Genomic DNA, 11,747 nt, shown 5'->3' with positions numbered 1-11,747 from the left:
TTCCACCTGTCTCTCTTCTCTTTGTCTCCTCCTCCTCTTCTGCCCCTCCTCCCTGAGTTCCTGCTCCATTGGACATTGTACCCTCACCCTCCTGCCCGTGAGCAGTGGGAAGGATGGGTTAGTGAGCTGATCTTTAACCCCTCTCTACCCAGGTAATCACCACACTCACCTCATGGAAAATACTCGGAACCAGGAATGGTAGAGACCTTAGGAAATCACGTGGATGACAGCGCCACCTCAAAGTGACTCGAACTATCTCAGTTTTATGGACCTTTCCCAAACTTATAGTACTCCACCTCCAGTCAAACTGCTCTCATTACCTCACACTGCTGTTCCCATGACCCATTCCCCAGGGACCTGCTTAAAATCTCTTCTAGTGTCCCAAGCACAAGGGACACTACTCCCTGGAAGTAGCTTGTTTCTACTCTCTAGAAACAAAGCCCCAAGGGAAATCAAGCTACCATTCCTATATTATACCTCCGAGGTCCTGTTTTATTTTCTTTTTTTCACTTTTTATTATTTTTTGAGAGAATATTGATTTATAACATTATATAAATTCATTGTATTTCAGCTTCTGTATAGACTGCATCATGTTCACCACCAAAAGCCTAGTTTCCATCAGTCACCATACATCAGTGGCCCTTTACCCCTTCTGCCCCCATCCCACCACTTCCTCTCTGGTAATCGCCAGTCTTCTCCTTTTCTATGTGTTTTTTGTTTATCTTCCACATATGAGTGAAATCATACAGTATTTGTCTTTCTCTGTCTGATTTATTTCACCTAGCATAATTCCCACAAGGTCCAACCATGTTGTTGCAAATGGCATGACTTTGTCTTTTTCATGGCTTAACAATATTCCCTTGTGTAAATACACTGTTCATCCATTGATGGGCACTTGGTTTGCTTCCAAGTCATGGCTATTGTGGAGAAAATCTCGTCATGATGGCAGTGTAGGCAGACTCTGAACTCGCCTCCTCCCATGAACACAACCAGATTACAACTATTCTTGCAAAAATTATCCCAGAGAGAGAACTTAAAACTGGATAAAAAGAACCCTCACAACAAGGGACAGTCCTGACTGAGGTAGAAGAGACAGAAATTCCTTCTGGAGAGAAAAAAAAGCCACCTTTGCAAGCACCAGAGCTTCACAGCCAGCCAGGTGGGAGTCACCCTAAGGTATGCAGCTCTCCCTGGAGAAGTGGGGATCTGAGTAGGGGCACATTATCACTATAAGCATCCTTCAGACTCAGCACAACTGAGACGAGTGTACTACTATTTGGTTCACTGGCTATTAACTGCAAGGGGCATATCCCCAGAAAAGCTATTGGAGGAATGCTGAAAAACCCAGCTCTTAAAGGGCCTATGCACAAATTTACCCATCTCAGAGAACAACCTAAAATCACCAGAAAGAAGGCTGCACAGACCTTTGGTGAAAAGAGACTCACCTGGTAGGCTCTAGGTGCATCTCAGTGAGAGGAGACCTCTGTGGAGACTGAGATATTGGTGAAGGCCATTGTCGTGACCTAGTACAGGACTGCTGACACAGACTAGCAGACGCCATTAAAGTTCTTCCCCTAGCCTGTTAGCCCTGGAGTTTGCCATACCCACTAGAGTTCAGATTTAATCCAGTTCAGCCAGGTCAGGCAGCACACCCTAGGGACCAGCCCCACCCAACAGCAAGCCCTCAGGCTACTTGTCAGCCTGCATAGACTGGGTGACTTGATCCTCTACAGGTAGGCGAGTGTGTATACTTCTGTGGAACAGGGCCTGTGTGAGGACTATGTTAACTGTGGGGGACGTTGGTGGAGAGGTGGAGACCTCTGCAGTGGGGTGACTGGGTATACTCCAGGGGCTTGGGAAGTGTGCAGGGGCCAAGACTGTGTTGATGGTGTGTGTGGGCCTGTGGGGGGGTAGGGCTTATCAGTGGCAAAAGACCTGTGCTTCACAAACAGCCACAAAGAGGATCAGTCCCACCTTCCAAAGCCTGAAAAAATTGGGTGCTCCCATGCCTGGGGCCAGCCCCACTCAGCTGCAATCCTAAGTGAGCTGACAAAAGCCTTGCAAGCCTGAGGCCTAGAGCAACTGTAAGCCCCTGAGCCTAGCAACCAGCTACACTGGATACCTACCCAATTAACAGGAAAACTGCAACAGGAGTGGGCTGTTAGACCTTGGAGCCAGTGGGGGCTCCCCAAACCCAGTTTACAAACAATCGGCCAGGGAGGGAAAGCCTAGACTCCTTGGGTACCAGCAGTAAAGCAACCCTGCTGCAGCAGCAGAACACAAGTAGCCCACACAGGGGTCACCCCTGGAACATTTGGACTGATGACAAGAGGGAAGCACACTGCCAGGCCTCAAATGGTATTTCTTACATAAGGCCAGTTCTCCAAGATCAGGAAACATAGCTGACTCATCTAATACATAAACATAAGCACAGAGAAAGAGGCATAATGAGGAGGCAAAGGAATACATTCCAAGCAAGGGAACAGAACAAAGCCCCAGATAAAGAACTAGATGAAACAGAAATAAGTAATCTACCTGACAAAGAATTCAAACAAAAACTCATAAGGGTGCTCACTGATATGTGGAGAAGACTGGATGAACACAGTGAGAATGTCAACAAAGACCTGGAAAATATAAAAAAGAACCAATCAGAAATGAAGAATACAATACTGGAAATGAAAAATTCACTAAAGGGACTCAATAGCAGAGTAGATAATACAGAAGAATGGATCCTTGAGCTGGAAGAAAGATGAGGAAATCACTCAAGCTGAATAGATAAAATAAAAAAGAATTAGACAGAATTAGAAGAGTCTAAGGGAACTCTGGGACAATATCAGGTGCATTAACATTCGTATTATAGGTGTCCCAGAAGGAGAAGAGAGAAACAAAGGGGCAGAGAATCTATTTGAAGGAATAATAGCTAAAAACTTTCCTAACATTAGGAAGGAAGCAGTCATTCAGGTACAGGAAGCACAGAGATCATCAAACAAGACAAACCCAAAGAGGCCCACACCAAGAAACATTATAAGTAAAATGTCAAAAATTAAAGATGAAGAGAGAATCCTAACAGCAGCAAGAGAAAGGCAACAAGTGACATACAAAGGAAAGCCCATAAGGCTATCAGCGGACTTCTCAGATAAAACCCTACAGACTAAAAGACAGTGGCACAACTTATTTAAGGTACTGAAAGGAAAAAACCTACAGCCAAGAATACTCTATCCAGCAAGGTCATCATTCAGATTGGAAGGAGAGATAAAGAGCTTCCCAGACAAACAAAAAGGAAAGATGTTTATCAGCAAGAAACCAGTTCTACAAGAAATGCTAAAAGCACTTAAGTGGGAAAGAGAAGACCAAAAATAGGGATAAGAAAAGTTTCAAAAAAACCCAAAACAGGCAATAAAATCACTGGTAAGGCAAAAATACAGTAAAGGTAGCAGATCAACAACCTATGAAGATAATATGAAGGTTAAAAGACAAAAGTACTAAAATTACCTATTTTGATGATAAGAGAGTAATGGATAGACATACACAAAATAAGAGATTAGCTATGATTTCAAAAACACAAAATGTGGGAGGGGCTGGCCTGGTGGTGCAGCAGTTAAGTTTGCACATTCTGATTTGGTGGCCTGGGGTTCACCGGTTCAGATCCCAGGTGTGGACCTACCCACCACTTGGTAAGCCATGCTGTGGCAGGCATTCCACATATAAAGTAGAGAAAGATGAGCATGGCTGCTATCTCAGGGCCAGTCTTCCTCAGCAAAAAAAAAGAGGATTAACAGCAGATGTTAGCTCAGGGCTAATCTTCCTCAAAAAAAAACCCATAAAATGTGGGAGGAGGGGAGTAAAAGAATATAGCTTTTAGAAAGAGGTAAGCCAAAGAGATTATCAACTCAATATAGTTTCTTATATATGTAGAATATTATATAGGAACCTCACAGTAATCACAAACAAGAAACCTATAATAAATAAACAAGTAAAAGGAAAGAAATCAAACATATTTCTAAAGAAAGCCATCAAACCACAAGGGAAGAGAGCAAGAGAAGAAGAAAGGAACAGAGAAGAACTACTAAAACACCCATAAAAAAAAATAAGTAACAAAATGGCATTAAACACATATTTATCAATAACAGCTTTCAATGGCAATGGACCAAAAGCTCCAATTAAAAGGCATAGGGTGACCCATTGGATAAAAAAAAAAAAAGACCAATATATATGCTGCATACAAGAGACACAGTTCAGACCTAAAGACACCCACAAACTGAAAGTCACAAGATGGAAAAAGATACTCCATGCAAATGGCAGAGCAAAGAAAACAGGGATAGCAACATTTATATCAGAAAAAAATAAATTTTAAAACAAAAACTGTAACAAGAGACAAAGAAGGGTACTACATAATGATTAAGAGAACAATCCAACAAGAGGATATAACACTTGTAAATATCTATGCACCAAACATAGGAACACTTAAATACATAAAGCAATTATTAACAGACATAAAAGGAGAAATATACAGTAACACAATAATAGTAGGGGAATTTAATACTCTACTGACACCAATGGATCACCCAAACAGAAGATCAATAAGGAGACACTGGCCTTAAAGGACACATTAGACCAGATGGACTTAGTAGATATATAGAATATTCCATCCAAAAAACCACAGCATACACATTCTTTTCAAATGCCCATGGAACATTCTCAAGGACTGATCACATATTAGGTCACAGCACAACTCTCAATAAATTTAAGAAGATCAAAATAATACAAGCATCTTTTCTCACCACAAAGGCATGAAACTAGAAATCAACTACAGAAATAATGTCAGAAAAGCCTCAAAAATGTGGAGATTAAACAAAATGCCTCTGAACAATGATTGGGTCAAGGAAGAAATCAAAGAAGAAATAAAAAAATACCTGGAGACAAATGAAAATGAAAATATGACAGGCCAAAATCTATGGGATACATCAAAAGCGGTTCTAAGAGGGAAGTTTATAGCAATTCAGACCCACCTCAACAAACAAGAAAATCCCAAAGAAACAATCTATCAGTGCACCTAAAGGAACTGGAAAAAGAAGAACAAAGACCAAAATCAGTAGAAGGAAGGAAATAATAAAAATCACAGCAGAAATAAATGAAATAGAGACTAAGAAAACAACGTGAAAAATTAATGAAACCAAGAGCTGATTTTTTGATAAGATAAACAAAACTGAAAAGCCTTTAGCTAGACTAACCAAGTCTAGGCTAATGTGAACTCATGCTGCATGAACATAGGGGTACGTATATCTTATCCAATTAGTGTTTTCATGTTCTTTGCATAAATACCCAGAGGTGGAATAGCTGGATCATATGGTATTTCCTAATTTAACTTTTTGAGAAATCTTCATACTGTTTTCCATAGTGGCTGCACCAGTTTGCATTCCCATCAGCAGTGTATGAAGATTCGCTTTTCTCCACATCCTCTCCAAAACTTGGTATTTCTTGTCTTGTTAATTACAGCCATTCTCTTGGGCATGGGGTGATATCTCCTTGTAGTTTTGATTTGCATTTCCCTAATAATTAGTGATTTTGAACATCTTTTCATGTGCCTATTAGCCATCTGTATATCTTCTTTGGAAAAATGTGTGTGTATATCCTCCACCATTTTTTGATTGAGTGTCCATTTTTTTGTTGTTGAGTTATATGAATTCATTATATATTTTGGAAATTAATTCCTTGTCAGATATATGATTTGAAAGTATTTTCTCCCAGTTGGTGGGTTGTCCTTTTGTTTTGTTGATGGTTTCTTTTGCCATACAAAAGTTTTTTATTCTGCTGTAGTCCCGTTTGTTTATTTTTTCTTTTCTTTCCCTCGCCTGAGAAGACATGGTATTCAAAAAGCTCCCGCTATCATGGATGTCAAAGAGCATACGGCCTACGTTTTCTTCTAAGCATTTCATGGTTTCAGGTCTTAAATTCAAGTCTACAATCCATTCTGAGTTAATTTTTGTGTATTATGTAAGATAATGGTCTAGTTTCATTCTTTTCCATGTGGCTGTCCTGATTTCCCTACACCATTTACGAAAGAGACTATCCTTTATGCATTGTATGTTCTTGGTTCCTTTGTCAAAGATTAGCTATCCATAGATGTGTGGCTTTATTTCTGGGCTCTCAATTCTGCTCCATTTACCTGTGTGCCTGTTTTTCTGACAATACCAGGCTATTTTGATTACTATAGCTTTGTATTATATTTTGAAATCAGAGAATGTAATACCTCCAACTTTGTTCTTTTTTCTCAGGATTGCTTTGGCTATTTGGGATCTTTTATTGTTCCATAGAAATTTTAGGATTCTTTGTTCCACTTCCATGAAAAATGTAATTGGGATGGATTATGATTAGGATTGCATTCAATCTGTAAATTGCTTTAGGTAATATGAACATTTTAACTATATTTATTCTTCCAATCCATGAGCAAGGAATGTCTTTCCGTTTCTTTATATCTTCTACAATTTCTTTCAATGAGGTCTTACAGTTTACAGTGCATAGATCTATCAACTCCTTGGGGAAATTTATTCCTAGATATTTTATTCTTTTTGTTGTGATTGTATTCTTGATTGTATTCTTGATTTCTCTTTCTGAAAGTTCCTCATTAATGTATTGAAATACAACTGAATGTACCTTAAAAAACTAGACAAAGAGGAAGAAACAAAACCCAAAGTCAGTAGAAGTAAGGAAATAATAAAAATCAGAGCAGAAATAAATGAAATAGACAATTTAAAAAACAATAAGAAGGATCATTGAAACTAAGAGATGGTTATTTGAAAAGATAAACCAAATTGGCAAACGCTTAGCCAGAATCACTAAGAAAAAAAGAGAGTAGTCTCAAATAAATAAAATCAGAAACTGAAGAGGATAAATTACACCAGATAGCACCTTAATACAAAGGATTATAAAGAATACTATAAAAAGCAAAATGCCAACAGATTGGATAAATTCTTAGAATCATGCCACCTCACAAAACTGAATCAAGAAGAAATAGAGGGCCCGCCTGGTGGCACAGCAGTTAAGTTTACATGTTCCACTTCTCAGCGGCCCAGGGTGCACCGGTTCAGATCCCGGGTGCAGACATGGCACTGCTTGGCACGCCATGCTGTGGTAGGCATCCCCACGTATAAAGTAGAGGAAGATGGGCACAGATGTTAGCTCAGGGCCAGGCTTCCTCAGCAAAAAGAGGAGGATTGGCAGTAGTTAACTCAGGGCTAATCTTCCTCAAAAAAAAAATAAATAAATAAAATAAAAATTAAAAATTAAAAAAAAGAAGAAATAGAAAATTTGAATAGACCAATCACAAGTAAAACCACTGAAACAGTAATCAAAAACCTTCCCCCTGAAAAAAAGTTCAAGACCAGACAGCTTCTTTGGTGAACTCTACCAAACATGCAAAGAAGATTTTATACCTATCCTCTCAGAATCTTCCAAAAAATTGAAGAGGATGAGATGCTTGCTGAATCATTTTACAAGGGCAACATTACTTATGTTACCAATATGATACCAAAAGCAGACAAGGACAACCCAAAAAAGAAAAATTACAGGCCAATATCACTGATGAGCATAGGTGCAAAGATCCTCAACAAATTATTAGCAAATCAAGTACAACAATACATTAAAAAGATCATGCACCACAATCAAGTGAGATTCACTCCAGGGATGCAGGGATGGTTCAATATCCACAAATTAATCAATGTGATATACCCTATTAACAAGTTGAAAAATAAAAATCACATGATCATCTCAATAGATGCAGAGAAAGAATTTGCTGACGTTCAACATGCATTTATGATAAAAATTCTCAATAGAATGGATACAGAAGCAAAGTACCTCAATATACCAAAGCTCACGTATGAGAAATCCGGAGCCAACATCATATTCAATGGTGACAAAATGAAAGTTATCCCACTGAGAACAAGACAAGGATGCTCACTCTTATCACTTCTATTCAGCATAATATTAGAAGTCCCAGACAGGGCAATTAGACAAGAAAAAGAAATAAATGGGATCCAAGTAGACAAAGAAGAATTAAAGCTGTCACTATTTGCAGGTGACAGAATTCTATACTGAAAACTCTCAAGAGTCCACCAAAAAAACTATGAAAAATAATTAACAAATACAGTAAAGTTGCAGGGTATAAAAGCTGAAGGCCAATTAAGAATGTAATTTGTTCAGGAAGAGATGCTAGAGTCCTAACTCAGGAAGTCCATGTCTTTACCCAGAGGACTGAGCATCTAAAGCTGAGTCTGTAATTCTGAATGAACGTCATAAAATAGGACTGGGGATCTTTGGACAGTCTCCTTAGGCACAAGGTGAGAACATTTTATAATTCTACCCCCTTGTAACGTCAGCCCTGGGAAGGACATGGCATGCAAACCCCAGAAATCATCTTTGCATTTTCTATCATCAACACGACTGGCTTTAGAAAAGCTTTTCAGTGCAACTCTAAAACAGGCAAAGAAAAGACTTGAATTTAAAACCTGAAACCATAACGCTCCTAGAAGAAAACATAGGACATAGCTGGTAAGCTCCTTGAAATTGGTCTTGGTGATGATTTTTTGGACTTGACACCAAAAGCAAAGGCAACCTAAAGAAAAATAAACAACTGGGACAGTGTCAAACTAAAAAGTTTCTGCACATCAGAAGAAAACATCAACAAAATGAAAAGGCAACCTACCAAATGGAAGAAAATAGTTGCAAATCATATATCTGTTAAGGGGTTAATATCCAAAATATATAAAGAACTCATCCAACTCAATAGCAAAAACCAAACAATCCAATTAAAATATGGACAGAGGATATGAATATATATTTTTCCAAAGAAGACATACAGATGACAACAGATACATGGAAAGGTACTCAACATCCCTAATCATCAGGGAGATGCAAATCAAAACCACAATGAACTATCACCACCCATCTGCTAGAACGGCTATCATCAAAAAGATAACAAATAACAAGTGTTGGTGAGGATGTGAAGAAAAGGGAACCCTTGTGCACTGCTGGTGGAAATAACGTGGTGCAGCCACTATGGAAAACAGGATGGAAGCTCCTCAAAAAATTAAAAATAGAAGTAGCATATGATCCAGCAATTCCACTTCTGCGTATTTATCTGAAGAAAACAAAAACAATAATTTGAAAAGATATATGCACCCCCATGTTCATTACCACATTGTTTACAATAGCCAAGATAGAAAACAAGCTAAGAGTCCATCTCTGGATGAATGGATAAATAAATTGTGGTGTGTGTGTGTATATATATATATATATATATATATATATACACACAATGGAATACTATTCAGCCTTAAAAGGCACGAAATCTTGCCATTTGCAAATACATGGATGGATATTGAGGGCATCATGCTAAGTGAAATAAGTCAGACAGAGAAAGACAAATACCACATGATCTCACTTACGTGTGGAATCTTAAACCAAAACAAACAAACCGAGCTCGAACATACAGAGAACAGATTGGTGGTTGCCAGAGGTGGGGGATGGGAGGTGAGTAAAATGAGTGAAAGGAGTCAAAAGGTAGAGTCTTCCAGGTATAAAATAAATGTCATATGGACATACTGTACAGCATGATGACTATCACTAGTAACACTGTATTGCATACTTGAAAGTTAGTAAGAGAGTAGATCTTAAAAGTTCTCTTCTCAGTAAAAAACATTTGTAGCTATTTGTGGTAACTGATGTTAACTAGACTTATTGTGGTGATCATTTTGCAACACATACAAACAACAAATCATTAAGTTGTACACCTGAAAGTAAGATAACATTATATTTCAATTATAACTCAATAATGAATACTTAAATTAAAAATGAAAAAAAAAAGGCAGAGAAAGGCCTTCAATGGATTCCTTGCCACAAGATGAAGTGGGTCATTAGTTCTGTCTGTACTATTACTGTCTTCTGTCTATAGGTCTTATTTTTCCATTTGAATATAAAGCAATACATTCTTATACATGTGAGCATCCTTCACATAGCCATGCTCACTGTAGTGAGAGAGAGAGAAGTGGGGCTTTACCAGGCACCACAAGGTTCCAGCCCATATATTACTCTTGTACCTCTCATAGTGTACTAGGAAAATAAAGGATTTTTTAATCTAATTCCAGACTTATGCATTTATTCAACAATTAAATCAATACCTATTTATATTTCAGGTACTGTTCTGCTGGGCAGACAGATGCTAAACACAATAACAAATAGAATATATAGTATGTTAATGGCAAATGCTACCCAGGAAAATCCAATAGGCAAGGAGATGTGAAGGGTGAGGTATCAGGAATACTAAAATTTTAGATGGTATGATTCAAACAAACTCCAAACACTTATCCATATGGAGAGAAACAGGAACACAATATGTGATGATATTAAGTAGTAACTATCAATTTGGAGAAGTTTCACAATGTAATTTTGGTTATTTAAAAAGAGATTGCTTGTCTCAAGATACATTCTGAAACATTTATAGATGAAGTGTTATGATGTCTGGGACTGGGTTCAAAACGATAGGGAGTGAGGGATGCAGGCAAGGTTGAGAGTGGGTGAGAATACAAAGGAAAGAAAATCTGTCAAGAGTTAGTATTCATTGAAGCTAAGTGTTGGGCATGGGAAATTCTACTTTTATGAATGTTAGAAACATATCATTAAAAAAGTCTTTAAACTCTCCCACTATGATTCTCATTTTTCTTATTATTTCAATTTTTGCTGTATACACTTTCAGCGTACATCAGCAGATGCACACACATTTACAATCATGCTTTCAGGTACCATATCTTCCCAGGGAAACAATTAATCTTCATTATGAAAGCACCACTTTTGTCCCTAGTAACACTTTTCACCTAAAGTCTTTTTCTGTCTGACATTATTCTTAACTATTTAGGTTTTATTTTCCATTAGTATTGCATACTCAATGCAAAGGTTGAGTTGGCAAAGAGTCGGGTAGGCTTAATAAGGATATCGTATGCATGAATGCTCAAGTTGATTCTAGCACCTATTGATAAGCGTAAAGTCCCCATTCTCCCACATGTGTAGACATTTTGGTGTTGATCCTTACCTCTGGTCACAAGCACAAAGTCTTTTGCAAAGGAGATTTCAGAGCCATGTTAATTAAAAAGAGAATCCAATTTCAAATCACATTTTCAACAGAACACCAAATTGGGCAACCTTCCTACACCACTTAAGGCTTGGTGCCCACTGGTTTATGGCAATAGACCTTTGAGGGAGATGCTGTCCTTGGAATCAACAGCCACAATTCCCTTCCCCCTTCTCATCTGCACAAGAATCGAGGGCTGGGCTCCATGATGGAGATCATCCCCTCCCTCTCCCTGCCTGTGGCCCCAGCACACTCAGAAAGTCACTGAGACCAACTCTGTGCAAGGTGCTGCCTTAGGCCCAGTCAGACACTGTAACTAGGAGACAAAGAGCTTTATTTTCTATCATGTCCGAGATTGCTGGCTGCTTTGGTTTATAAATACAGACCAGGAGAAAACAACAGAACACAGAAAATTCTGTTTTGAAGTGTCGAGCATTGTGGAGGGTTTTTTGGCCATCTGCCATCAGCTTCAGACACTGTGGGTTGGGTAACCCAAACTCACCTGCAGCTCTCTTTGTCTTCTCCAGCTGCTAATGCAGAGACTTTCCCAGCTTCCCCTACAGCCTTGAGTAGCCAGGTGACAGAATTCTGGGCAATGAGGACAGAAGTTTGTTGGCTGGGAGGA

The sequence above is a fragment of the Equus quagga genome, chromosome 9 (assembly GCF_021613505.1).
Source record: "Equus quagga isolate Etosha38 chromosome 9, UCLA_HA_Equagga_1.0, whole genome shotgun sequence".
Classification (NCBI taxonomy): domain Eukaryota; kingdom Metazoa; phylum Chordata; class Mammalia; order Perissodactyla; family Equidae; genus Equus; species Equus quagga.
This window is presented reverse-complemented; position numbering follows the sequence as displayed.